Here is a 24,794-nt window from a genome sequence, read left to right on the forward strand (position 1 = left end):
TATATATAAGATATTTTTACATCTTTATTTATATTTTAATATATTTTGTCATGGATCATTTAAGATTAATTTATGCTTACAATTGCATTTTATATGCATTCTAAGCTGAGCTGTGTGCTTATTCTGTGTTTGTGTCAAGGGGGTTTGGTTTGAGTAAGCAGTGCTCACTGCCCTGAGAAAGGAAATGATGTCACTGTGCTTTAGTATTTAAAATGCTTTCTACTGTTTTGAATTGTATCTGATGAAGTTCCTGTAATTTAAACTTTGGAAGAAAGCACTTATTTTGTAGAGAATAAATCGTTTTGTGGATTTCTACTTCTGGTCTCCACTGTGTTTGCCTATCCTGCATACACACCCAGGGATAATTAGAATAATAAACAGTACCCCTCGGTTTGCTTTTAAAAATTGTCAGAGCTTAAAGCAATGGCTTTGTTATCAAGAGGTGATGTCTTCTAAAGGACCACTTATTACAAACAAAAAGGGAACATATCCATGTCACAACTGTAGTTGCTGTAAATACATCATAATGGGCATGGAGTTTATACATACAGATACTGGTTAAAAATATAGGTTCCTATGTTATGTAAACTGCATCTCTGGAAACATTCTACACTTAGCTACATGCATCAAATGCAAAAGCTTTTTATAGAGGAAAATGAAATTGCAGGTTGAAGGACTGAATAAATGAACATCTCTCAGGTATTAGGAGAGGTATAGATACCAACTCACTATGGAGGAAGGGAATGAATATTTTATTTATTTATTTATTTATTTAACATTTGTTAACCGGGCTAGTCTAACTGGAGACAACTCCTTTTTCAGCAGAGGCCCGGGGAGAAAAGCTCCACAAATTGTACAGACAGTCAATACAAAACAAAATGAAGGGAACATAGTTTGATAGGATAAGTAAGTATTGTGCTCAACATAAAAAATTAAGTCCTGGTTTAGTAATACTTAAAATTATCAGATTTGGACTAAAATATGGTAGGAGGTAAGAGAGAAAAAAAAGAACATGATAGATAAGAAAAGAGAGAGGAAAGTGTATAAGTATGAGACTGGAATAGTAGAGAGCAGGTTTAGAGTAGGGAGGATAGAAAGGTGAGAGACTACTGAAAATCAAGAAAATCAAGAAAAATAAACTATAAATTAAATGTTATGATATATTATGTATGTTGCATTTTAGCTATTTTTATGTATATTTGACATCTTAGTGATTTCCGTTGTTTGTTTAATTGATTAATCAATGTTGCAATGTGATTGGTTGCTGAGGCAGGCCATTTGCCATTTTAAATGAACTGCTGTTTTTAGAAGACGTTTTATGAATTGATAAAGGGTGAATAACCTGAACACTTTCCTGAGTTTAATTAAAGGACCTTTTTGCACTGGTGTTGAGCTCGGATGTGATTCTTTGTATTTGGACTTGGTCTTTGTTCCTGGAACCCATTTACATCTATCAGGACTTTTATTTGTTTATGATGTTTTGTTTTTTAGTCTGAAATGTGCACCAGTGCTACAGTGTTTTACAGTAATTAATACCTAATATGCAGCAGAAAACAATACCATTACCTTTAAACAGAAAGGGCATTGTTCAGTGATTCACATGTTCGTTGTTCATACTAATCCATTACTCTCAGAAATAGTCAGAGAGCCTATGTCTAAAGATAATGGCAGTGGGTCAACTTCAACAACTAGAGAAAAAAAGTGAAGTCCTGTAAAGATTTGCAATAGCAAAGTTAAGCCTTAAAGCTTACCTTGAATTAGCCATTGTACCGAGGGGATTTCAAATGTTAAAGATACCCACGTATATGAATACATATCCTTTTCTTATTGAAGAAATGGCAGAAGTTGAATTTAAAATTAGAGGTGGACTATATGGCCTCGATGAATCAATTTTATATGACATCTAGGCTCTCTGGACTATATGAAGACAGACATGATTGAGCTCGCTGATTATGTGTCCCAAGCAGGTATGTCACTAGCCTTAAGCAGCATTCTGCCATCACCCAGAATGATGCCGCAATTCAAATAGAAAATGATTGACTTTAACAATTGGCTTAGATTCTGGTGACATTCCAGGGGGATCCAATACTTGACAGTCTTGGAAGATATGACTGACAGACCACGATGATTTGCCAGAGATGGCCTGCATCTGTCTCACCTGGGCTTCAGGCTTCTGGCAAATGCTCTTGCCTCCTCTATAGTCCCTTTCTTTAGGAAAAGTGGTAAGGTTAAAACTACCAACATAAGCATTTCAACAAAACACAAATTAAAGGTCATGCTGCTAAACGCTTCAAATCTAAACATGAAACTGCACTCATTGCAAGCATTTCTAACTCTGAAAAATGCTGACATCTGTGCAGTCACAGAAACCTGGTTCAAAGCTGCAGAGAGCACCCCAGCCTTACCTGGTTACCCATCCTATCATACATTCAGACCCCAAACTGTGGGCAGTAAAGCTAAAGGAGGTGGAGTTTCAATATACATTAAAGACATACACACCTCAGGGCTGGTCAAACAATATGAAACACAGGAGACACTCCAGGTGCAGTTAATCATTGGAAAGACTTCTATTGAAATCATAGCTAGCTATGGTCACACAAATATGACTCAAGATGCCCAATCTGCCTATTTCGACTTGTTTGAATCTATCAAGATTCAACCTTTTACCCTGATCCTGGGTAACTATAACTTCCCAAACATAGATTGGAATAACTTCTCATGCCAGAAGACAAATGCCCAGAGATTCCTTGATTTTGTCAATGCACATGCCTTGGAGCAGCTAGTTGATACCCCCAGAAGAAATGATAATATCTTGGACTTGGTATTAACCAACATGAGTAACCACTGCAGAATCCCTATAGTATCATCTTCCCTGGAAAGATCTGACCACAAAGTGGTTACTTTCGAAGTCACCATATCTCCCAACACCCCTAGCTAGGATCAGGCATAAAAACTTCTCCAAAGCTGATTACAGTCTATTGAGGGATGGTATAAATAGCTTCATAGCCCCCTCCATGTCTATAGGAACTGGCACCAATATCCAAAACTACACCAAAGCACTATAAGAGCATTTATATAGATGCATGGAATCAGGAATACCTAAAAGGACTAAATCATCCTCTGCAAGGAAGAGTTAACCTGTCTGGTGGACATCTGTAATAAATAAACTCTATAACAAAAGGAAATAATTGCTGTCCAGCACCAAGAAGGAGCAGGTGCCCAATTGGAAACAATGTCTCCTTAGCCTGAAAAAGTAAATAAGAGTACTAGTGAAATCCTCCAAAGCAAACTTTGAGTCCAAATTGGCCACATCTACTAGAGACAATCATAAGGCCTTCTTCACATATATCCACAACCAGAAAGGAAGCATCCAGGTCTGCTCAGAACTGGTGGTCAAGGACACCACATATACAAATGCTGTATATATACCAAACTTGCTGGCTGATAGATTCAGTGAAAACTTTATCCCTTTGCCCCATCAGAAAATCAGGACATCCCCAGTACCTGCCCCCTTCCTCTTATATCTAGGGAACAGGTTATCGCTGCTGTCTCAAAGGCAATACATTCAGCCTCCATGGGACCCAATAACATCCCAGGCTGCATCCTACATGAACTCAGGCAGGAACTTGCAGCACCATTAGGAACCCAATTCAACCAAAGCCTGAGTACTGGCTTCATCAAAGCTGAGTGGAGGATAGCCACTGTCATCCCTTTACACAAAGGTAGAGCATCCACTGAGCCAGGAAATTATAGACCCATCAGCCTAACTATCCTGATCTGCAAGGCCATGGAATGGATTATCATGGACCTCATTATCAAGGACATTGACAACCTCCAAACACTTGATCCCACACAATTTGGCTTCATCAATGGGAGGTCATATCTGCTAAATTTGGTCGAATTCTTTCAGCCAGTCAAGAAAGCCATGGATGAAGGGAAGATGATGCCCACCACCTACCTTGACCTGGCCAAAGCCTTTGACACTATTTCTCACTTGGGCATAATAGATAAAATCTCTCAACTAGGCATCAATCCATATGTTACCAGATGGGTAGCAAACTGGATCACTGATAGAACCCACGTAGTCAAAATAGGGGAAGCCATCTCAAGCAGTAGACCTGTAAGAAGCAGCATACCCTCACAGTTCGGTCTTGGGGCCTCTGTTATTTGGGATATACTTTTCTGAGGTGCAGACCAAAACCAGTGGGCTATGGCTGACCAAGTTTGCAGATGACTGCAAGCTTGTTCTTGTCATCAATTCCCCTAGTGATAGTGATGAGGACATCTTCCAAGAGGGTCAGACAAATGACTGGTACCAGAAACATGGCCTCAAGCTGAATACCAAAAAATGCATCATCCCCTTTGGGGAGAGTGATATCCTCACAAATTACCAGATTAATAACAATGTCCTAAGCACACAATCAGTTGTGAGGGATGTGGGCACCCAGGTTGATAGCAACCTGACTTTTGACTACCATATTGCTTCCGTAATAAGGAAAACCTTCTATATGGCCCACCTCATAAGTAAGGGTATCTCATCCTGAGACAAGGAGGTCATAACATCCCTCTGTTCTTCCCTTATAAGGCCCATTATTAAGTACAATGCCCCATTCAGCATGTACCTTGCAAAGCACATGCAGCAGCTGAAGAGACCACAGAGGTTCCTCAGCAGGGGAATCCAGGGCCTCAGACATCTACCCTATGCAGCTAGGCTAAAAGCCCTATCCCTCTACTCAGTCTACTACAGACTCTTCAGAAGTGACCTCTGTTTGGCATACAAGGTGATCCTGGACTCCACCTTGATGGGACTGCTGCATATCCACAAGTCAAGCTCCACTCGACTAACCGACACACATGCCCTCAACCTGGTATGTGACATTAAGAAGACTTGTTGGTGGGACAGATTTCAGTCCCAGAGACTCCCCCATCTATGGAATAGACTACCTCTACACATCAAGCAGAGTACCTCTTTACCCTTTTTAAGTGCAACCTGGATAATTGAATGGGAAACAGAAAATATACCCCTGGGATTCCACCTGTGTCCCTACTGGACAGGGGCATCAGGTGCTGATTTGTCTAAACATGGGCTAAACTCTTGGCTAGGCTTATAAGGACCTCAGGGACAATAGCCTAGTAACCTCCTATGATCCTATGAATTACAAATACAAATAACAGATTTGGAAAGTAAATTATCGAATATGCCCTACTTTAGCCATAAACATGAAATATACAATGAGATGTTAGAAAGACTGGAAACATTTGAGCATCATTTAGAAGAAACTGAGAGGTGCAAGTTGATCAGAGACTGAAATAATTTTATGAGGGGCAACATCTTTTCTTAGTCAAAAAACTTGAAAGGAATAGAAATGCTCAAAGTAAGAGAGGAGCCACGTATGAGCTGATGATATATCTACACCTTTTATTTCATCTAATGTGGCTACCAATACTGATTATGTGCATCAATCTATGGAATACAATGTATTTTGAATAAAGCTACTACATCAGTGAATCAGGATGAATTGATACCTCCAACTAACCTCTCCAACTGAAAAAAAGAACTAATGAGGTGGCTACTAACTCTTTGGTGAATGAGGATTTTTGATAGGGCCATCTGGGTATAAAATTTAATTTACTAGAACAGGTAGAACCAGCCAATTGGAATTCTTCATGAGGAAGGACCAGCACAAAAAGAGGAAGCTGAAGAAGAGGTCACCTGTAAACATTAAATCAACTGACTGCAATTAGATAAATAAAGAGACAATGGTTCTTAACCTTTCTTCATTAGCCCTAACTTCTTTAGATATTTTTTTGTTAACTAATAGGCTGCAGTTTATTGCTACTACTACTGATTCTGTAGCTGATACAATAATGGACCTCAAGATATTCACTAGGAATTAAGAATTAAAAATGCTATTTAGTAATGATAGTTACTGGCCACAAGTATGTAAATGGTCTAGTACTTTAGTACCTACAGAAACACCTGCTATTACAGCTTTTCAGAAAGTTCATGAAAAGCAGATTAGACTGTTATATTGTCAAAAGGAAAGTAAAAAGAAATATAATTTATATGTGGCTGAGTATGAATCGTTGTTTGCATTGCAAAACAATGTGAATATATTTATTAAACAAGTAGACAAAGGTAGTGCAACAGCTGTCATTAATGCGAATGATATCTTATAGCTTGCATGAGTTCTTAAATGATGGCAAGGTGTTTAAAGTTATTGATAATTATAAAATGAATGAAATGATCTACAGAGTGATATTTATGAATTAGAAATCCAAGAACACATTACTTGTGAAATGAATTTATATTTCCATTTACCTCATACAGGCTTTGTGGTCTGCCTAAAATTCATAAAAAGAAGATGCACCCGCTCAGTGAGACCTATTGTATCTGGTAGGGGTGGATAACAGAGCCTATTTCTGTATATTTGCATAGTATGTTAAAATCCTTATTCTGACAAGAGCAAAGGTGACCACATATCACCACCAACAGTCCTCCTTGTGTATAACAAGAAATAAAATGAAGAAGCCCTTTTTTTTTTTTTAAAATCCAATTACAGCTAACCATAGGTGTGCTGGTGTGCCCATCACTTAGCTACAGTTAAAGCAGCTTAAAAGGCTGAAGAGGATAACAAGGAAGATATATGCAAATGAAACAGCATAGCAATAGTGTAGTAGGCAGAGCATTCGCCGTACGAGCAGGCATTCTCGGTTTGAGTCCCCACTGCAGCACATTCCATTTTACACGGCAAAGCATGTTATGACCAATATGTTTTTTGCATAAACCACTAAATAACATATATTTATGAACTGGAGTGCTGTCGTAAATGCACATGTGAGGTGTCAGTGTCATAATGAATAAGGTACTTGTAAGCAGGTTTAAGCACAAATAAAGAGTAGTAAGCATATTTAAGCACTAATAAACAGCCTTAAGGCCATTTGCACGGCAGTAAGCAATGCCTACACTGGCTAAGCAATTCTAAAGCTAGCTCTCTGTAAGCAGATGTAACGGCAGGTTAGCAGTACTTACCATTGCACAAATCCACTTACAACTGCTCAAAAGTGCCTTAATCACTCTGTATCCAATGACTCTTGTTCTGCCCATCAACAAAATAAACAACTATGAAGGTCTTGAACCCAAGACCCTATACACTATAGTCCACAACAATGAACCACCAAGCCGTCACAGAAGTACAGAAAAATGAGGTATCAGCAAACAAGTTGTCAACATAATAAAACCAAACTGAACCTGTGAAAGGCATCAGTATACAGTCATATGTGCCATAACCCACTACTTAACATAAATATGTGAACTAGAGTGCAGTAAGCCCAGAAGTGAGGCGCAATTGTAATAGAGTGTTGAAGCCCCCAATAAAACACAAGGACCCCACAGAGTGTACGTACACATTAATCATGGATACCAGGCATACATATAAGGTGTAATGATTAATAACACAATGCCAAAAAGGCATTATAAGGCAAGTCTAATGTAAGCAACGCTAAGCATTGCACAGGCCAGCTTAGAAGGTGTGAGCAATTTGTAGACATGCTAACTCATTGTGCCCAGTGGTATACCCCTTTAAACAATGCCAACCCTAGGTAAGCAGGTTTGCCCACAGCTTAGCCTTTTCAAAATTGGCCAATCACGGAAAAGTGCGGAAATCAGCCCTACTTAAACCCAAGAAGCAGGAATACATCTCATAACTGGTTGTAGCTTCCCCTTGCAGGCACAATGGCAGTAAGGGTAGAAGGTGTAGGCTTCCGGGTGCAGTGCTGGTGGATCCAGGAGTCTAAGGTGATGGTAGGACTCCTAGTTAAAGACCATGCTCAGAGACTGCTGCAGGGCCAGTACCAGGCCTCCCAATATAAGGCAGAGGCCTGGGACCGTCTCACCCTTGACCTCACCAGTGTCACTGGCATACCCCAAACTGGTGAGCATGTCAGGCACCACTATGCTGACCTGAAGCGCCGTAAGGGAGACCTCTTGGAGGAGTGGCTCCAAGAGGCTAGAGCGGCAGGGAATGTTCCAGCCGTGTGTAAGTATCACCCCAGTATGTGTGTAATAATTGCCAGCTCAGGTATATCATTGATAGGTATGGCTAAATATTCCTCTTCTGTCCCCCAAAGCTGCAATGGAGCGGCTGTAAACCAGGAGGCCCACATCTGTCACCTGGCAAAGTTGCGATGCATGGCAGGTCAGTAATACTCATGCATTTACTGTCACAGAAAATAAAACTAAAAGTAGTAGTAAATCAATTGCCTGTATAAAACCTGTATTGTTCAAGGCAAGTACTGCATACACTGGAGAATATGGCAAGAAGAGTCTCATATTGTTTGAATGTCAATAAAAGTGTAATACCCTGACAAAACAGGACTAACTGCTGGACTCCATGTGTACATTCTGGTATCATACGGTAATGTAGATTTGCAATCATGTAATAGTACTGTTGTATTAAACACTTTTTCCCACACCGTGCACCATAAATTGAATGTGTAAGAATGCCTGTATATGACAGGTGTAATCCCCCGAGGCCATTTAGTACAACTGAGAGAAACATAGACAGTAAACAGAGAATCTGCAGACAAGAAAAACCAAATAGCACATGCAACTGAGATGTGAACTGTTGCTTTTTTAGCACACAGAGCCACAGTTTGAATCCTGCCAGTGGTAGTAGTCTGCATACAGAATCATACCCCACAACTGTACAGATATGTCCAGAATGTCTATTAAAGTGGCCCATATCTATTGCCTATTGATCTGTCCCCCTGGGAAATCAGTCGGATGATCCCAGACGTATAGGCAGCAAACAGGACATACAACTGACTGACACACATATATGACAACAAACCTGGGATGCTAGCAACTCCCCAATACCTTATGTGACTAAGAAGTCACGTATGTCCCATTTACACCCCAACTTTTTAAGCTGTGGTCAGAGTGTGTGCAGTAACAGAGTGAGATGTATATGCACAATAGTAATGTGGAACCTGCTACAGTGTGTGGGAACATTCAGGTAGTGCTAATAAACATTCCTCCCACAGATCTGTCGGATATCAACAGTGTGCCTAGAAATACAAGAATGATATGCAGTTGTTCTGAATAATGACGTATTACACACCACTGTTGCCCACACTGTCCTACCACATATAACTGTGTAGGAAATCTGTATAAGAGTGTTGTTATACAAGGTCAGAATGGAAAAGCACAGGGTATTAATAAGACAGAGGGCAGATAAGAGATATACAGCAATATCTATAGTGCAGACACAACTGTGATGGACAGTATTTAAGTTGTAGCAGACACAGCCATGGTCTGAATCCTGGGAGTGGAATTAGGCTGCATACAGAATCATAACCCACAACTGTATAGATGAGGTCAGAATGTCAAGTATATGGGCCCATATCTGCTGCCTGTCCCCCTGTCCCGCTGGTAAGTCTGTGGGATGATCAGAGATGTTCAGCCAGCAAACAGGGAATACAAGTGATTGTCAAACATCTATGAGAACACACCTGTCACTGTGGCAACCCCCGAAACTGTTAGGAGAGTAATATTTCATGTATGTCCTATCTACACTCCCATTCCATCAAGCTTTGACCAGGGGGTGTACAGTAACAGAGTGAGATGCATGTGCAAAATACTAATGTGTAATCTGGAACTTTCTATGGCAACAGTCAGGTAGTGCTAACAAACTTTGCTCCCACAGGTATGTTGGATAAAAACACTGTACTGAGAAATAGAGGCCATTATAACCTGTACTGGTACTCTTCACTTTGGTATGGTAGGGAATTGTGAATGTTGCAGTTTCTCTGTATAATAAAGTATCACTGGTCACTATCACCCACACTGTGCTACATAATATAACTGTGTAGGAAAGCATGTACATGTGTGTTAGGTCACTAAAGGTGGAAGAGGGCAATATTCTAGATATGTCCAGGCACACCAGCATGTGGACAACACATGGCCAGATTCTGTGCAGAAAGAGTTGGATAGCATAGTGCAAAACATCAAACTGGAGTCTGTGAGTATGTGTAGAAACAGTTAATTAGTGTTAACAAACATTCCCTCCACAGGTATACCAGGTAAGAGGTGTATACTGCAGGTAAAACCAGGTCATGTGTAACGATGATGACAGCTATATCACTGTACAAACTAAAGCAATAGGGTAGTGTAGTAAGACTTGTAAGGTACAGATAACAGCACTGTCCAGTAAAGTAATGTGGACTACAGGAATATACTAGCTGTTAACTGACATCTTGCTCTCCACCCACTTAATCTCCAACAAAAATCAACATACCCACCCCAACCAGAATGTAATGACTCTGATAATGTCCGCTTGTTTGATAAATATTTGCATGGTTCCCATGCATGTACTGTATTGAATTATTCCATCATTGGTGGCATGGTGTCATCAATGTACTTGCATGCTGTTCTTATTATCACTGTGGTTCCATACATGCATGTGTTCTGTTTGATATGCAACTGGTCTGTATCTGGTGTCTGGGTTAATGGGAATATCTATGCATGCTGTTATAACTAACCCTGGAATGTGTTGACTATTACTAACCCACAAATGATGATGAATCTAAACACTATAGCACACTTGGGAAGGCCGGTTCCAGTGAACCCACCAGTTCCATCTCAGCTGGCCATGGCACCGGGCACCAGCATGTCTGGGGCCCAACCCAGGACCTCCCTGTCCATTGGTCCTGCACCACCTTCAGGTGGAACCATCTCAGGGGATGGGGTTCGCCCCCTCGGGAGTGGGCACAGACAGACACCTGTCACCCGTTGCCAGGTTGGGTCGTGGTGCATAGAGTGATCAATGAGAAATTTGGTGATGTTCCACACCAGCTTAAGGTCCACATGTCATGATTAGAGAGTCAGCCTGGCTCTGAGACTCAGCCCCCAGCACAGACACCTTCGGGGCTGTGATGGTGCAGTGGTGACTGCCCATGGGTGGGGACCTCAGTCCCACTGTTACCACTAGGGGGCTTGTGGGCTTCCAATATCCCAACACCCCTCCCCATCAAGGTGTTTACCCCCACATGTGTCATATAACACCTCTGTATGCGTCTTGTTTGTCTTGTCTGTTAACCTACCCATTCTACCTCCCCAAATATACCTACAACCCCTCCCCAACATCCCACTTTCACCTGAAAAATAAAAAAAGGGCAATCTGTTCCCACAAAAAAATCTCGCCCCATACATAGCTGTCCATTTCGCAAACATGTCCATTGGACACATGTAATATGGTCTAATTGGCATCACAACTTATTATTGTTGTCCTCATACCTCTCCCAGGGGTTTGAGTATCCAAATCTACCTCCAAATGCAGTGTATATAGACAGCTATTGCTGTAGAAGAAATGGGCAGCTATGGACCTTCCCTACACCCATCCTGCACATCCCTGGCTATTTTCCCTACTGTCTTTCCCTCTTTGTGCCCCTTTTTTCACCGCTTTCCTATCAACCCATTTTTCTTTTCTTTTAAACAAATTAGCATGCGGGTAAGCATCAGTAAGCACTTTTAAGCAGCAGTAAGCGGATTTAAGCCTGTTTGCATGGGGTAAACAATGCCTTCACAGGTTAAGCAATTTATTAGCTAACTGAGTATAAGAAACTATAACTGGATGTTAGCAGTGCTTACCTCCACACAAACCCACACAAAACTACTTACAACTGCTTTAAAGTGCCTTAATCGTTCTGTATCCAACGGCCTGTATTCTGCCCAGCAACAAAATATGCAGCCTCTGCAAGGCTCGAACCCAGGACCCAGAACACCATAGACAAAGTGATTGTCCACTAAGCCATGCCAGATACACATAAAGCTGATGTTGTCAGAAACATATTATCCAGCCCAGTCATGCAACAGTCACATGTTAGTCCATTGTTGGGACCACATTGCCCCCATCTGTGTAGTATGCAATGGGAATATGTGGAAGTATGGCAGACACTTGTGGAGCTGGTCAGGGTTGGTAGATATAGAGGACAGTCTACAGGGGTGGTATGTGACACATGTGGTGGGTAAGCACCCTGGATGGTGTGTGTGGTCTGTGATGTGGATGCCCCATGGGCCCCAATATGGGCATAATGGGAACAAGACTCCCACCCACTGCTACTCAGTCCATGTCCTGAAGGTGCCTGGTCTGGAGGCTGAGAAGGAGGAGCATGTTGGCCCTGTGAATGTGTACTGGGTGCCTCAGACTGATGTAGCACATCCCACATGTGTCTGTGCAGCCTGGTATGGAACAGACCCTAGACCTGACCTCAGGGGACAGGAACATGTCTGTGTGTGCCTCGAGTGGTGGACAACATCCCCTGGGTTGGTTCCACCTGATGGTATTGCTGGAACAGTACATGAGGAGGTCCCAGGTTGGGACACACATCTGATGTGACCAGGTATCATGGGCAGATGGGTTTGGAGAGGTGGTTCTGCTGGCCAATAGAACATATACATGTTATTCTGTCACTGTTATAGAACATATGTTGCTAGTAATAGTCTACATAATCCCGGTACATGTTCAACAACATGCATACATATCCCCAATAACACAGAATGTCAGATATGCAGCAATCCCAAAGCAGCCTTACCACTGGCATATATGGAACCATAGTGGCCCTGACAATGGCATGCAGATAAATAGTCTGTAACCGGCCAGCAATGATAGTATCCATGCAGGGAACATGGCTACGATCACATAGCAGAAAGTGTGGTACAATACAGTATCTGTCCCACTGGTAGGTAAGCTGTAGCCATACCTAATGAGTTGTGTGTACAGTTTGTTGAAGCTGATATGGTGGGGGGATGACAAAGATGTGTATTATGAACTGTGCTAACCTTGTTGTATGAGTTGCTCAGACCTGTTTCCATCTTTATATCCTTCAGCAAAGATGTCAAAAGCACCGTTGCCCACCTATTCACAAGCAGAGAATGATGTGGTGATATCACACTTGATCCAGCACTACCCAGTGCTGTTTGGCAGGGCTGCACATGAGCAGCAAGAGCGGACCGCCCTGTGGAATGACCTAGTCCACAGGGTCAATGATGTCGGACTGCTCAACTGTAGTTATGAGCAGGTCTAGGATCATTGTAATGACCTGCTTTGCAATGCCTGTCAGCGTGCTGCTGCAGTCCAGGGGGATCACCTCACCACAGGGGGCCATGCCATTCATCCTCCCTGACACGTGTGGAGGAGCTCCTGGCCAGCCTCGTGGCACCTGCCCACCTGGCCAGCCATCAATCACTGGACACCTTCACGGAGGTGGGTTTCACCCACACACCAGCTGAGGAGTGTGCAGTTAAGGACATAGGGCACATCAGTAAACCACTGTTGTGTATACATCTGCATTTGTCCAGGTAGATCATGCATATCTGACCTTGTAGATATATTGTGTTGCTGCATTATAGTGATAAACAGATGTCCAGATGTGGTAGTATCGTGGGGATGTACCATTGATGTATTGTAAAACTGCACCCACCCTGTAGCACTGCCACAGGTGTGGCCACTGACATTGCATCTCTCACCCTCTTATGTAACTCCCTCCAGGATATCACCAAGGAAGCAACCTGTAGCCAGTGAGCATGTTTTATATAGATGCTTGCCAACACACCGGGCATGTAATGGTGATGATATATTCCATGCACACATCTAACACACCTACCTTGAATGCATGTTGTATATGTGCATGTATTGTTGCTGTGAAGTGCACGGTCTCACAGGGGTGATCATGATGGGGTATTGGAAGGGTATGTCAGACACCTGCATGATAAGTAACATCCTGTCATTGCGGAATATGTCCACAGGGAGTCACATACTAATGGTAGACATGGTCTACAGTAGGGCCATGTTCGGAACAACACCCATATACAGTGCAACACATTGGTGTATACACCTGTAGGACAATGGCAACTGCTGCAGTGATATACTTTGGTATAAGGCATTACAATAGTCCACATTATCTGCTGTGTCTAGGCTGCAACATGTGGTGTTCAGTGTATGGGACACTGCAAAGTGACACACATGTGTAGGGCTTACTTGTCATGCAGCTGCATAAAGGCTGAAGGGGTGGGTTCAGCATTACACATCATTGCACTAAGCTCTATCTGCACATAGTGACAGCCATAACCCTACCCACATAGCAATAGTGATAGCAGTGTGTGAAAGCCATGGGATGTGCACATGAGTAGACCTTGCAATCATGCAGAATAGGGGACAAGTGTAGGGTAGACTGAACATACACTGGCAAATGCAGATGGCCTACGTTAGTATACCCCTGCAAGGAGTAGTGACTGCTGTAGTACACACAACAAGAGGTGCATGATAAGGGTGTGCACACATATGCCCACACAGTGTGTATGCATTGCGGTCAGCAGCTGCACACCTAGAACAATCTGGAGACACTGCATGTGAAAGTACAGGACATATGTCACATATCGGGCTCATGTACTGCTAAGCTATGCAGTGATGTGGTCCCATGGCAGATCAAGGATGTGTGTGTCAAATCAAGAAAGGTGTGTACACCCCCCATAGCCATGGTATGCTCTGATGGTTGTCAGTGTAAGAGTATTGGAGTGGTCATACATGGTCTGTTGATGTTGACAGCTGTAAATCAGGCATCAGGCATGCACCAATGACAACTGTCCAGATATCATCCCAGGTATGTGTTGCTGAAAAACATAGGGGCTGTGAGAAGTAAAGCTGACATAACTGACATAGTACAACACATTCTGCAATGGGTTGTACACCTGTGAGTTGTGGTGCACAGTACATGGCAGGGTACAGAACAGATGCACAGCAATACTATGTACATGGGTGCAGTGGTATCCGGGGAAGGGGCATCACCTAGTAACACAGCACATGCATCACACACATGTATACTGTTGCTAGCATGGATTGACTATAGCTGAACTGCATGCTGTTCTGTGCCATATGTTCTGCATGTTGACAGATGGATAATAGGAGGACTGTGTATACTATCATTGTGCAACCTCACCTGTGTGTGTGTGTGTGTGTGTGTGTGTGTGTGTGTGTGTGTGTGTTTGTGCATCCTGGTGGTTAGTTAGTTTGTCTGCAGGGTCACTCTGGTGAAGTGGAGGTAGGTAGATGCATGTAGGATGCGTGTGTGCATGTGTGTGTTTGTGTGGGTGGCCATGTATGCACATGTGTGATTGTGGAGTGTTCATACAGCTGCACCTCCCTTTGGGACCATGCAGAACATGGACATGGACTGCCACATTACACATCAGGAATACCTGTCATGTGGACACCAAATAATATAATATGGTCTGTAGCATAGAACAGGCATCCAGAGGGAAGGTAGACACCAGGTACACCCTTAATTTCACAGTCAGCAGAGAGGTTACCTACAACCCACATATACAGCACTACAGATGCATTGGGGAAGTACTAGTCAACACCAGGGAGTGTATCCAAATATTACAGTTGTCACGTGATAGGCAGAAGGAGCAGCATATCTGGTATGTACTGAGCGTTACATGCACAAGACACACCAGTGTGAGATATTATAGAAACAGCATAGTAGCCCACACATATAGGGGCCATGCACATCATGTCTGAACATACAAAGGGTGCATACCGAATGACAGCAGTGAGGCCATGTAAAACTACTACACGCAGGTGAAGCAGGTAAAGTAGCAACAGGCCTTGTGTTGTGGCCGCTTGTGTGGGCATGTAGAGGACTGAGATGTTAATGAGTGATATCAATGTCTGTATGTTAACAAGTGTGATATAGGATGGAGTAACACATGGACATATAAGTGGGACTGTCTGTAAAGCCATGGACAGGTAGGTATTACGGAGGTGTGTGTGTGTGTGTGTGTGTGTGTGTGTGTGTGTGTGTGTGTGTGTGTGTGTGTGTGTGTGTGTGTGTGTGTGTGTGTACTGTTAAGCAATGCTGTACAGGTTTTAAAGTGCATTTATTGTTTTCCCCCACAGGTAGCGAGGTGGGTCAGGGCCCCTCCTGCATGCAATCTTATGCTGATATCCATACAGACACCGAAGATGATGATAGTACTGTTGAGGCACAGATGGGGTTGTCAGCGGCCGACACTACGCCAACATTTGACATCCCTCTTTTAACCACTCTAACCCCACACACAGTTTCAGTCCCTACACATACCCCACCACCAGTGACCATAGTGGAGGAGCAGCTGGCATTTGATGGCAGTGCACAGGGAAGTGTGGTAACCATGCCTGCTGTGTCCAGTCACAGAAGGCATAGGCACCACATAGGTGGATGTCACAGGGCGCTCGTGGTAGAGCCACTGGACATCATGCCACTGGCATAGGCGACATAGCTGGCACTAACAGGCACGTTTCAGGTTGTCATGGCAGTACAGGCACATATAGAACATTACACCATACAGGGCTTGAGGCTGCAGAGGGCTGCTCTTGCATCTGTAAGCGACAACCTCCGTGAACTGTTGGGTGCCATCCGTTCTTATACCGAGCACACAGATAGATGGCATGATAAGATGATGGCCCTCATTGGCCATGGTGTGTCCATGCTTCAACGTGTGGCGGGGATGTGGCGATGCCCGCTTGGACATGGGCCAGGAACACCAACAGCTGGCAGTCAATGTGGATGTGCTGGGATGCCAAGGGGCTCCCATAGTGGCAGTAGCAGCCCCGGCAGTGTGGGGGGGTGTCCACACCACACCACAGCAGGCCCCTTGCACAAGGTCCTGGACAGTCCCGAGAGGGACCTGGTACCAGCGGACAATTGTCATCCACAGGTGAGAGTAGCACATTGAGGTCTGTACCTGGCCATGCCCATGGAACCCCTGGCAGGCACAGTCCACATGTCCATGGCTGGAGGCAGTGAACTCTACACCCTGCCCAGTATGGTCTGCCGCTGTCCATAAACACCTGTGTAGGGCAGCCACATGGCAGAACTGTGTGCATGCATACTCACACACTATGCAAACACACCTAGGGCAACCCCATACCTACATACACCACATCACCTCACCCAGCTCACCACAGTACTCCCCTCACCAACACACATGGTGTCAAATGTATGGCCCACCCTCGGCCTCTGGCAAACCGACATCACACCCTGTGCATGTGATGATACCTGCATCACATCCCTGTCATCCAATCCATCAATGCAGGGACAGGCTGATATGGTTCTGATGCACACTATGACTGCAATACAGTGTACCACAGTACTGCAATGTAACATGTTGTAGGGAGTAAAGTGTAATGCATATTTGGTAGGTAGTGCAGCCATCCAACAATGATGCCTTATAGCTGTTAGTAACACTGGTTGGATGTGGTCTCTATAATGTTATCCATTTGTGCTGTAGGTGTACTTGTGTCAGCACTAGGATGCCCTGTGCATATAATGATACATGTGTCACATCCCTGGAAACCATATCATCAATGCAGGGACAGAGTGATATGGTTTTGATGCACATGGTAACTGCACTTACAGTGTACCACATTACTGCAGTGTAACATGTTGTAGGGAGTAGAGTGTAATGCATATATGGCAGGTAGTGTAGCCATCCAGCAATGATGCCTTCTAGCTGTTAGTAACACTGGTTGGATGTGGTCTCTATAATGTTATCCATTTGTGTTGTAGGTGTACATGTGTCAGCACGAGGATGGTCTGCAGTCATATTCCACAATGAGTTATGTCACTGTGGTGACACCATGGCTGTGATATATCCTGGGTACAGCTGAACACATGTCACAGGTTACTAAACCGGTTATTGCCTGTGCCACATGGACGGGTGGCCTGCTGAGGTGTGTATACCCTGCAACATGATGTAGACCCCATCCACATACACGCACACTGTTACTTGGAAACACTGGGAGTAGTCACCTACCTAGCTATGTAGTGATACTGAAGTGCATGGCTTACATTGCACACACCACACATCATTTAGGGTGAGGTGTGTCCCAGGTTACATGTTACATGCAAAACATCCCCAGACATGTACAGCATGCTAATGGGGGGTGTGATGGGTGTATTTGGACAATACGTACTGTGACATACCATCATATACATATTTTCAGACACATAACAGCCAGACACCCTTATTAGATACCAGGGCCTATCGCTGCTAACTAACCTGACCATATGTCCGATGGCGACAGTGGTAACCATAAATAAGTATATGGGGCATATACCAGGTGTACTTTGGTGTAATGACAGTGTACACAGCACCCACATCCCCCAGTGGATATTGTACTCCCTGAAACCCATGATGACACTTTGCCATATCCACCATCACACATTGGCCGTGACTCCGATACAACCCATAATATACCCCAACAGTGGTACTACAGGGATATGCATCTCATGTACATGCCACACGCATAGTAGGGTGTTGCATTGTCATGCCTCACCTATGGGCAGCAACAAAACTATCTGTACTATTGTGTGGCAAAGGGTATTGTAAGAGGAGTATGTGGCCTCGGAATGTTGTCCCCTAAAGATATACTGACATGCACACCTACACACAAATGCCAGAACACAATGGGTATCCCATGCCTATCACCCCAATTGTAAAACACTGTTGTGCTGGTACTGCAAAGCTCGTGTAGCCGGTATGTGGGTGGAGCTTAACAGGGTACATGTAATGTCCCATACAGCAGCAGCCACATCTGACTATGGCAATGGGTATTTTGTTGGTTGTGAAGGCCCTCATGGAATTCCCAAGTACAGGTGTGCTAACACACAGACACTGCTATACTCAGTCATGCACATGTACACATTTCGTATCTTCCTTGGATATTCATTGGAATTTTTCTCCACCTGGTGTTGGTTTGGTGTTTTACATGTACACATGTGTCAGTACAGGGGTGCATCCCTGCAGGTGGTCATAGCTGTGCACCTATCTATTGTCCAAGAGGAGATGGGTTGTGTAAGGTTTGTGTGTACAGTGTTATCCTGCCACTTGCCAGTTGGCAATGGGCATCTATTGACAGACACTACTGTCATGACCCTCAGGGTCTGAATGACATGTGTCAGCCAATCCTCCAGGTGCCTCCTGCACATGGCCACTGAGGTGATCAAGTTGACCTGTATGCAGCATACATTACACCACATGGTTATTGTCTGTGATAGTGACCTGTACCCAAGCATGTTCGGTTGACTGTGGTAGTGTTGTGGAGGTACCTTTGACATGTGGTGCGTACAGGGTGACATATCCTATATGTGTCACTTCTTACACAGCTGGGCAGAATTGTCAGTGTCAATCAAGCTTAGGTTGCCTGTACATATTCCAGCTGGATACCTGCCATCTGCACATCTGTACAGGGATTGACAGTCTTCAGCTTGGCAAGTAGCTATGCAGTAGCATGAGTGTGTTGACGGATGGATGTCTGACAACAATATGTATGCCATAACTAAATGTCAGAAGTCCTCAGTAACATTTGTTGTACAGACGGTAGTCTACAGTTATATTCCATATGATGGATCATTAACCAGTAAGGGGTATATACTGTGACAGAGCTCACACACCAGGGATACAACAGGGAGGTCTCAGAATCCAGCTATACCTGCAAGTGTGCCTGTTGTTAGTACTACATTTAGCACTCTGCTCTTGCCTGGGTAAGCACTGTCAACAGTAGTACTGCCATGATACACTACATGCCAGTGTGAAAGCATGTACCTCAGGCTAATACCCCTGTATGTAACACATTCACATGGACAACAGTGCTGTACAGTCCTCATATATGTCTGTGTCCCACACATGACACTCATACCCCTTGCTACCATAATGACAGCAAATAGGCACATGTATTGCACATGGCATTACATACACTCATTACAGATGTCATTACCCTGCTATGTTATCAGACTGGGTGGTATGACCTGGTTACCAGGGCTAAGCCACGCTTAGCAAGTCTCAACATTGCTGCAATATAACAACTGAGCTGATTTGTGCACTGGTAAGCGAAGCCTACACTGTGTAAATGACCGTACATTTACCCATAGCTTAGCACTGCTTAGCTTTGCGCAAACCCACACAAACGAGCTTATAGCTGCTTAAAACTGCCTTAACCACTTTGTATCCGACAAACTTGTTCTGCCCAACAACAAAATGAAAAGTGCTTGCAGGTCTTGAACCCAGGACCCTGTAGACTAAAGTCACAACACTTACCCACTGCACCATGACCACTGTGAAGAGAGCTGTTGTTTTACCAATATAGCTGTCAATACACATATTTAGTAATACTGAAAAATTGCCTTTAATTCCTAAATTGTGTAGTCCTTGTTATTAATTGGGGCTGCCAAAGGTACATAAACATCTGACACCTCCCCCCATGAGGCTTATTGTCTCAGGCAGAGGATGGGACACTAAACCTCTTTCCATTTATGTGGAGAAACAGCTACATCCACTTTTAGACAGCTGTCACACTGTCTTGAAAGATACAAAAATGTTTTTGCAAAAGTTGCACAGTGAAACTCGGAATCTTAAGACAGATTGTTTACTAGTAACCTTGGACATAGAATCATTGTTTACTGTGATCCCCAATAATTGGGGCATAGCTAACATAGAGAAGTTTCTAACCGTTAGGAATTGGGATAGAGTAAAAATATCACTCATTAGTACTTTACTTGAGATGATTTTATAGAACAATGCTTTCATGTTCAATGATGCATTTTATTTACAGAAGGTTGGCATAGCAATGGGCACTCCTTGCACCAACAGCTATGCCAACCTCTGGTCGAATGGGAGCTGGACTTTATCTTTGATGGAAATCCTTTCAGTAAACATGTAGTATGTTATATACTTTTTGTGGATGACCTGTTTTTAGTTTGGGATGGTACTGGTAATGAGCTTAAAGACTTTGTCACCTATTTGTGTAGCACTACTCGTTTTCTTAAGTTTACATATACATTTTCAAATTTTGAAATTGAGTTTTTGGATATAAAGGTCAACAAGGAAAGGCTTAATATCTTTAAAACAAGATTGTATAGGAAGCCAGCCAGAAGGAATAGCCTGTTACACTACACTAGCATGCACCCAAGACATGTTAAAAGGAATGTGTTAAAAGGGCAAGTGTATAGGATAATGCAAATTAATAATAATGATGCATACTTTGAGACAGCCCTGAAAGAACTAAAACAAGAGTTCCTAGATGGGGGATATTAAGAATATGAAATAGATTAATATATTACGGCTGCTAGGAATGAAAGAGGCTCTAGCTGTAGACCATACTTTAGTGACACGACTGAGATTAATCTCAATACTGCTGTGGATAGTAGGCAGAATGATCATGAACCTCTCAGAGTAGTTCTTCCCTTTTTGAATTACATTAACAGAACCTGTGAAGCGATTAAAAAGAACTGGAATGTTCTGCATGCTGTAGAGGAACTAAAAGATGCAATTCATGATACCCCACTTTTTTCCTTTAAGAATAATTACTCTTTAAAGAAACAACTATGCTACACATCTAATAAACGTACTGAAATGTTATCCGATAGGACAGGGACCTATCCATGTAGAAACTGCTCTGCATGTAAGCATATTTATACAGGTAATCATTTTGAACATCCCTCTATGAAGTTTAAGATTGATTTTAAATATTATGCTGATTGCAGAACTAGGAACGTAGTTTATTTTTGTTTCTGCAAAGTTTGTTTTGCATTCTATATAGGAAAAACTAACCTAATGTTGAAGGATAGAATCCTTGAACATTATAGGGACATGCAAAACAGCAAAGAAACTAGTACACTTGCACAGCATGTTTTGAGAGAAGGGTTAGACCATGAGTTCCATTTTTTTGGCATTGAGCATATAGGTGTAAATAACAGAGGTGGAGATTTTTGTAATAAAACTGAAGAAATAGAACAAAAATGGATTATATGTTTACAGGTTAATAAGCCCCCTGGTCTATATAGTAAAGTTTCATTAAAACCTTTTCTAAAATCTAGATGCTTGAAACATTAGGTTTCTGATGTGTGGATTCACACACACATAATTCTGTATATATGTACTCTGTAGGTCCCTGTTGCTTTTATTCTTAATTGCTTTAAATTATTTTAATCATGCTAGCTTGATTGTGCCTATATAAAGGGTATGCTTTCTGTTAGCAACTGAAGTCTGATGAAGTGGTTATGCTGAACTGCGAAAGCTCTTACTTTTGGTCCTTTTAACAATAAATACACATTTTATTTACCTGCCGTGAGTGACCAAGGTTTCTATTCTTGTTATTAATATGATTGTTACATCATATATGTTGTTTTATCATAATGTACACATAGCAGATACATACGATGAGATACATCTGGGAGGGTATACACAACAGTGACATTTACACATGACAGGAATATGATTATATACACATAACAGGTCTATATATGTCTACAAGTAAATACACATGTATACTCATACATATGTCTGTATACACATCTGTATAGTGCAACTTATATATGGCCATGTGTACATCTCTTTGTATGTACACACACACACACACACACACATATATGTATATATATATATATATATATATATATATATTGATATATGTATGTATAGCTATATATGTATGCACATCCTATGTGTACGGTTATGCTGAGTTATGTCGGTATATATGTAGATATGTACAACTATATGTTTATACATATCTATTGTGATATACCTACTGCTGTCAATATATATGTAGCTATCTATACATTATATGTACATATGTATCTCTATCTGTATATGTGTAGACATATATTGCTCTGTGTATGTATATATCTGAGTGTTTATATGTATATATATATATGTACATATACATATCCATCTATGTATGTCGATATGTATATGTGTATATATCTATATATATATATATATATATATATATATATATATATATATATATATATATATATGGATAATTAGATATACATATACGTTCACCATATGCCCTGAACATGGAGTGGAGCCCTACCTCAGCCCTAATAATCCTAACCTCGTAGAGCAAGGGGATGTCAGGTATGTATTGCAGGTATATATGTAGACTATTGCTACTGTAAAAGGGATTGTCTTCACAGACATGGTGTGTGTGGGAGGTCACATCTGCTTTTAACATGTGCACCATTGGCTACTGACAGACATCCTAAGGACATCATAGTACAGTACCACTGCTAGCACAATAATGCTCCTGTGGACTACAGCAGAGATATGGCCAATATATGTAGACAGTCTGACACACTCTGGACAGTCCAGAGGTATACACAGAATCCCTCAGTGCAAGATATGAGGACCAAGCCTTACAATGTGGATGTTAACAGCCATATAGATGGGTATAACACGTAACTACTGGTATAAATTTGCCCGAATAGGTTATGCATTCACACACTCCTGTCTGTCCTCACACATAATAACCATTGGTACAGAGGTGCCATGGCCACATACTACCCACTAGTTACTGACATACATCTGTAGAGCATCCCACTGCTTTGTCTGACATACATGACTGTAATGGTGGCCTAGCAGCAGTACATCTAGCAAGTATCTGGACATGACAGTTCATTGGGCAAGTACGCTAATCTGCTAGGCATGTAACAAAGCACTGTGCAGGCTACAGGCAGACTGGCTCAACACTGGCCTACATTTCCTATGGGGGAATACACATGTACCTGCATATATAGCAGGCTCTACAGGCATGTCACAGCACAGAGTAACATACACCTGTGTGAAAGTGCATAACCACAACCAATGTGAACACAGCCACAGTCACATATGGTAAGCTAGCGTAATATTACATTATATGGACTATCTGTCCAACACCATCCTCATATGTGCCACTCACACACTACCCCTACAAATACTGGGCCACTACACAGTGTGGTCCAATGCCTGTCTGTGGTATGGGACATGTGTGTGTTTAGCCCTACAAACATGTAAGCCAATAGGGTAACATACAGTGGAGCAGCATGTAACATCAGATAGAAAAGGACCAAGAGCAATGATATCTACCAGTCTATACACAGGCCAAAGTACATATTAACAGTACACACATTGTCGACAATCACCATAACTACATAGACCTCAGTACTGTACACACAACCACAGAATGTCCAGGTTATGTCATCAAATATAACCCCTGCTATACATAACATGTGTAACAGTCTGATATCTCACTGACTTGTTTATCAGATATGATGCAAATAAATATGGTGTACAGCACATATGCACCTCTTACTGCGTGACATATGTACAAAGGTTGACAGAGCTATGGCTGGAGGCACAAACACAGGGCCAATATTAACATGTTGCTGTGATAACCTCATACATTTACTGTTGTAACAGGGTTTGTTGCAACATATGTCCTATGAGGTATATGAAGTCAGTAACTCTCATGGCTGTCACCATCTACAGACTGCAATACTCACTACTTTCTGCAGTTCACAGATTGGTGCTCTGTGGGTAACACAATAAACAAAAGGCACCACACACTGCCAATACTGCAGATGACCCTACAGATGGGGGTTTCCTCATAAACATAGCAATGACATGACAGGTATTAAAACATGTAGGACAGCCATATCCACACACATTCTGTTAAACCAACATTACTCCAATCACAATATAGCAGCACGTACAGTCTGCAGTCAAGTCAGGCACATCCCCCTCCTATGTGTTGACCTGTTTCCACAGTGTATGTTGTTAGAGGTAAATCCCCAATCCATCTGAGATGCTGTTTACCAAGCAACAGATCTAGTTCCTACTCACAGCGAATGAAATGGCCCAATACCAACATGATGTTCCTAGATATTGGAGTGTGTTTCCATGCAGTTGGCTATGGGAATGTTATCACAGC

Source organism: Protopterus annectens, chromosome 10.part0, assembly GCF_019279795.1.
Source record: "Protopterus annectens isolate FY-2018-M chromosome 10.part0, PAN1.0, whole genome shotgun sequence".
Taxonomy (NCBI): domain Eukaryota; kingdom Metazoa; phylum Chordata; order Ceratodontiformes; family Protopteridae; genus Protopterus; species Protopterus annectens.